The sequence below is a fragment of the Aegilops tauschii genome, chromosome 2, assembly GCF_002575655.3.
Source record: "Aegilops tauschii subsp. strangulata cultivar AL8/78 chromosome 2, Aet v6.0, whole genome shotgun sequence".
In the NCBI taxonomy this organism is placed as follows: Eukaryota; Viridiplantae; Streptophyta; class Magnoliopsida; order Poales; family Poaceae; genus Aegilops; species Aegilops tauschii.
This window is the reverse complement of record NC_053036.3, coordinates 176,410,729-176,416,224: the sequence shown is the minus strand read 5'-3', so window position 1 is coordinate 176,416,224 and position 5,496 is coordinate 176,410,729. Positions and strand designations below refer to the sequence as shown.

Here is a 5,496-nt window from a genome sequence, read left to right as displayed (position 1 = left end):
CTTCGACCTTTTCTGCGTATGGGGCAATGAGATATTCATGAACCAGCATCAAGTGAGGAAACTGATAAAGATTGTTACTAAAATGGGTCAAAAGATGTCAATCGAACTATTTGTTTACACTTTATGCAAGAAAACAGTGAACTGTAGGATGGTAAGTAAGAACGTTGTAGCCTTCTTTTTACTGCCCGTAATGAGTTGTGTTAGATGACAATATCTGAATGGTTTTTCTTTTGCAATGGATCCTGAAACAGTTTACTCAAGATTACCTCTCAAACTACATGATTGGCGGCCGGCCATCATAAGGGGTTGGACTAGAGTTCTGCATGCCTTCTGCATCCAGGAGAGCACAATAGGGCCATTCCGCTTCACCTTGTTCAACAACTGGAATGTCTGTCGCCTCTTTCTTTACCATCTGTAATAGTACAAGTATAGAACATATGTGTGGCACCCCAGCTCAGAGCAACCGGTTTACCTTGCATTGCCAGTCCAGAGATCAAGTCTTCTGGCAACATACAACAACATGATACAGAAACAACCGCTTTATTAATGCTAGCGGATTACACGAGTCTGATATTACATCGAGATAAGGGGCCAAGCGGCACACATGACGCGGCTGAACAGTATGTACATTATTTAATGAACATAAATGGGCCTCGATAACACGAACTACGCGGCAGCGAAAAAACGACGAAGTGGAACTCCATAGCACAGGGACACCGACGTGGACACAGCCTAGACGCGGGAAGCTCTCCAATGCGAGACGACTTGCCTGAAAACTGGCATGACACGCCAGATCAGTACATTAAATGTACTTGCAACCTCACAACAAACATAAACATAATGACAAACAATATCATGACCATTAATCAGGTTAATGCAATGCGAGCAATACTACTAATGCAGTGAAACCAAAATATGCACCGAGTCCCACGGACTCGCTTACCAGATGGGTTACCTCGTAACCAAACGGTGATCATACCCGAATCACAACTGAAACCAATCACTCAAGATCAGCTCATGATCTCCAGATTCATCAGTGCCATCAACAGTTAGTTAGTGTGCAAGATTAATTATAAAAGGTGATCCATGGTGTGACTTACTTCCGAGTTGTATCCATAACCGAGGACGCGACTATCGATAGATTTAATACACTCTGTAGAGGTAGTGCACTTTACCCACACCACGGAATCCAGGACTCACCCTCCCATTCGGGTGGACCAACGGCATTTTGACAAAACCCTCCCCTTGTCATGACACTCTCCCGGCCACTCCGACAAACTCCCTCTCAGGGCTATGTCCTGGGTGGCCCCGTGTCTAGCAAAGACACCAACGGCCACCGTCGTGGCAAAACGGTCCCAAACGGGGACAGGGTACCATAAAAACAAACGGACACACAAGGTTATGTCTGCTTACTGGGCCAGGGTATGCACGCCCATAACCTTCCCTCATTGGAGGCACCGGCGAGAGGCACAACAAATGATCGAATCAAGACCTCCCACAAGGTAAATGTGGTCGCACTGAGAAAACCCGATTTAAAGGCACCATGACTTGATCAACATCATATTCAAGTTGGACATTATTAACAGGTTTAACTTGAATAAAAATTTAAACTACCAAGTCATACGATGCCGTGATCATGCAACTACTCGACATGCAAAGCATGCAACTCCCATGCACGGATCAAACTTATCAACATAACGTTCTTGCACTACTCAAGATTAAACTTTACTGGTTCTACCTCAAGTTTTATTATCATGCAATATTTTTATTGACTCATAATTTATATGAAAATATAACTAGCAAGAGAACTATCATTATTTATCATAGCTATATAACTAAAGCAAAATTTTATTCTACTAAACCAAACTAGTCCATGCATTCAATCAGTAACTTAAACAAGCATTTCAAGCATGACAAAATAACTAGCAAGCAATCATATCTTTCCCTAATAATAAACAAGCGATTCCATCCGTCATCGGCCTTTTTGCAAAAAAGTCCGCCTGTTTCTGAGAAATTAACCCGCCATCCTACTTAAACTGTTGTACTGATGGATAACGTTTTGTTTTTTTGCAAAAACACCCCTGTGATTTAGCACCGCTGCTTGCATAATCCCAAATTGCTCCTTTCAACCTAATCTGATGGATTCATATACCTGTGCCATGGTGATTCAACAAGAGGGATTCAGCAAGAGGCGACAGAAATCATTAAATAAAGGTGCAGAGGGTGAGGCATAGGTGGTACCCTTCTTCCCAGGGAAGGGGAAGGGAACGAACGAACGAACTAGAAGGGGAATGCAGGGTGAGGCAGACATCAGAGGGAGATGGGGTGAGGAATAGACCGAAAGAAACCTGGGGCGGCCAAAAAGCTGCACAAGATTTCAGAGAATGACCAAAGGAAACCGGGGCGGCCCTTCAAACAACAGACTGCTCGGCTGCATGGTATAGCAATCTAGATGCAGACATCACAGATAGATGGAGGGAGAAATAGCGGCCTCCCTTGCAGTCCGGCAGTGGCAGTAGTGCCCTTGTTGAGACGGCGGCGGCGCCTGTTGAGACGGCGGCAGCGCCTTGCAGCACCCCGTCCTCCTCTTGCAACGGCAGCCCCGCGGCGTCTCCGGCTTGGTTACTCGGGATTTGCAGCCAAGGGGGCTATATGGAATTTGGGAAGATGGAGATACGGGAGGATTTGTGAACTTGCTGGGGAAGATGGAGGAGATCGAGATGGGGGGAGAGAGGAGAGCAAAGGGGATCGACTGGTTTGGGGCTGGTTAAAGGAGACGAGCCGCTAGACGTTTGCAGATCAAAGGAAATGAATGTGAATCGCTGAGACGTGTCGCTGGTTGGGCTGATACGTGTCGCTGGTTGGGCTTGGGTTGGGCGTGGGTCACGTGGCTGATGTGTGTTGTTGTATAATCAGTTGGATAGCCCTTTTTTTGTCTAAAAAAGTTGGATCGCCTTTTTCTTTAATTAACTTGTGATGCGGCCGGCGGCGAGGTTTTTCCTTTTAATTGCAATTAGGGACTGTGTTTTTGTTTTAGCGAAACAGCTGATGTCGATATGAAATGCTTGTGTTTGGGCAAAGTTCAAATAGTGCAAAAAAAGGAATAACCAAATAAATAACATTTTGTAAAACCCGCTTGCATTTGAATCTTTAGAAAATATATTAAAAAAATCCCGTTTCAATGTATCACCACTCTTTCACCCGATGATAGTGCGGAGCTGAATGAGACATTTTAAGAGAACATGAATGCGGCTTTATAAAAAAAAAAGCACTTACAAACATCAAAATCATACCATTATCAACGACAATGGCGAACATGAAAAGTGACAACACGAATGAGTCACTAGAAATCATTCGACGATTAAATTGCTGCATCTAAAGGGTAAAGGAAAACATTTTACTTGAAACACAATATCAATAGATGCAGAGGCGTACATACACTCACTCTTATAAATGCACAGACACGCACATCCTATCTATTTGAGCACATTTGAAATACCGTGTTGGCAAGTTTTAAAAATAATGAAGTCACCACAAGCGTCTCGCTATCGACGAGAACATCGCCTCCTACTAAAAGAATATTTCGTCTTTAAAAGACACAAAAGCGTCAAACCTGAGGATTTATCCCTGGTGAGGACTGAGGTAGCACTGCCCTGCTAACTATTCACTCAGATGTTGCTTCTGAGGGCTAAAGCAAAACTAATCAATCAATGTAACTGTTCCATTCCTATTTATTCAGTGAACATGCATGCATGGACTACACTAATGGATATTAAAGCATGCTACGAATTTCCTTCTGTACCTCGGCACCTGCAACCCTGCTCGTCGGGCAACGTTGATAGGTGCTTTGATTGACATTTTAATTTTCTCTCCCGTTGCAACGCACGGGCATCTGTGCTAGTGTATTTAACAAATTTTTAAAATTCATATAATAAATCATATTCAAGTAGAAAAATTCATAGATATTGAAATGACACCATCCAAATGCTGGTGTGGCTTGCCTTAGTACAGAGGAGGGTCACTCCTCCTGGTTGTCTTGAAGGCAAGTTCCTTCTTCTGAAAATATTTAAAAACCACAAAACAACATATCAAAAACCATTATGAAAATCACCAGAAATTCTAGACAGCAAGGAAAATTCCACCTTTAGGTGTGCTGCTTGTGCTTTCTGAAACAAACACAATGCAAAAAGAATCGACTCATTTGGACTTATAGGCTAAAAGTTGAGGCTGGTCAAAGTTTTGATCAAAATCTGATTAAATTCGAATAATTTAGAAAACTGGGGGGTGACGTCGATGGCGTAAAGAGGGATTACGCCTCCACTTGTACCGCTTCGGGCGCGAGTGGTGAGGCTGACGCTGGGCCCCACCCGTCAGGAGAGAGAGAGAGAGAGAGAGAGAGAGATCAGAGCGCGGCGGCGCTCCGCCGGAGCTTACGCCGGCAATGAGTGGGTTTGGGGCTAAACCAGAGGGATAGGAATGGAGAGGGGTTCACGGCGCACCTGCCCGTACCCGTGGCTTGCCGTGGGATGGCCGGAGCTGCTCGCAACTGAGCTCGCAAGCGGCGGTGGCAGACGGGACTTGCCGGAGAGGAAGAAGGCGACGTCGAGAGGCGGCTCCGGGGGCTCAGCAGCGTCCAGGCAACACCAGAGGAACCCCAATGCAGCGCCCGAGAGGTAGGTCAAGCTCGAGGGGCACTGGAGCGAGGTGGCTGGGCTGCAGGGGTCGCTGGCGATCTCTGGTCAGGGGCGACTGTCGGATGTGGGGTTCCGGCAAACCCTTAAGGTTCGAACACTGGGGTGCGCGCGAAGTCTTTCCCTCCTACCGATCTACGCTCTAGCTCGCTAAGATCTTGCGGACAAACTCGACGAACTCGCAACACAGAAAGACACGAGGTTTATACTGGTTCGGGCCACCGTTGTGGTGTAATACCCTACTCCAGTGTGGTGGCGGTGGATTGCCTCTTGGGCTGATGATGAACAGTACAAGGGAAGAACAGCCTCCTGAGGTTGAGGTGTTTTTGTGCTTGTGAACTTGTGGCGTGAGGATTCGATGCCCCTACTGTGGTGGCTAGCTCTACTTATATAGGCCCTGGTCCTCTTCCCAAATATCGAGCGGGAAGGGAGCCAACAATGGCGAGCAAATTTGAAGGGGGACAGCTAGTACAAGCTATCCTGACAAAAGCGGTCTTCCCCTGCGAAAAGCTCTGGGGTGACGCCGTCTTGGGCTCCACGATGACCTCCGCCTTGCCGTCCTCCGGTCTTGGTCTCGTTGCACCAATATGGCAACCTTTGCCTGATGCCTCGGTACTCTTCGCCTGCGCCGACCGCCTTAGCACCAAAGAGGAAATAGAGACGCTGCGCCCACTGGCGCCCGCCTGGTGCCGTTCGTCATGGCTCACGTCACGAGAGCCTCATGAGGTTTGCCTCGCCTTGATATCTCCGCTCCTCGTGAGCCTGCCTGGCTAGGCCACTCCAGAGGAGGTCTTGCGTTGTCCTC

At 46.8% G+C, this 5,496-nt stretch overlaps 1 long non-coding RNA gene across 1 annotated transcript; it reads right to left on the bottom strand.

The window, feature by feature from the left end:
- Nucleotides 1-524: 524 nt before the first annotated feature.
- Nucleotides 525-3,612, bottom strand: LOC123497049 (uncharacterized). Its single transcript, XR_006669696.2, has 2 exons — nucleotides 2,153-3,612; nucleotides 525-776 (listed from the first exon to the last, which is right to left on the bottom strand). It is a non-coding gene; the product is annotated as an uncharacterized lncRNA (long non-coding RNA).
- Between the last annotated feature and the right edge of the window lie 1,884 nt (nucleotides 3,613-5,496).